General features: G+C 42.2%; 1 protein-coding gene across 1 annotated transcript in view; it reads right to left on the bottom strand.

Moving 5' to 3' along the window:
* The window catches only part of unc119b (unc-119 lipid binding chaperone B), a 5,797-nt gene that overhangs the window by 4,149 nt on the left and 1,271 nt on the right, over window positions 1-377 (bottom strand). The window lies entirely within an intron of this gene.

The following is a 377-nucleotide window of genomic DNA, read 5'->3' as shown; positions in this document are numbered from 1 at the left end:
TTGCGAGCCGGCCAAAGAGTAGTAACGTCACATGTTGAGGGGAAGGCGAGCGTGAGAATCAATAAGATTCTGAATGGAAAGTTTACTTTTAAAAAGTTGCCAAATGGTTCCATTGATAGGACCAAAGTGATCTGTGTGTTTTGTCGTTGTGAACAGAGCTATCCTCGCAGCACCTCCAGTCTGAAATACCACTTGATGGCCAAGCGTACAGCTGATGCCAATTCTCCCCCATCTCCTCAAAGTATTTTTTTTCACGCTTTTAATAATTGAAATGGTTACATTGTGTGAGAGATTATTTGCTCCAAGTGTGAATGACTGCTCCGAGTGAGAATGTGTGATACGGAACACTACAGTAGGCTATATGCCAATGTTGTTTT

Source organism: Etheostoma spectabile, chromosome 5, assembly GCF_008692095.1.
Source record: "Etheostoma spectabile isolate EspeVRDwgs_2016 chromosome 5, UIUC_Espe_1.0, whole genome shotgun sequence".
Taxonomy (NCBI): Eukaryota; Metazoa; Chordata; class Actinopteri; order Perciformes; family Percidae; genus Etheostoma; species Etheostoma spectabile.
Note: the sequence above shows the minus strand (reverse complement) of the source record. Positions and strands in the feature narration are given on the sequence as shown.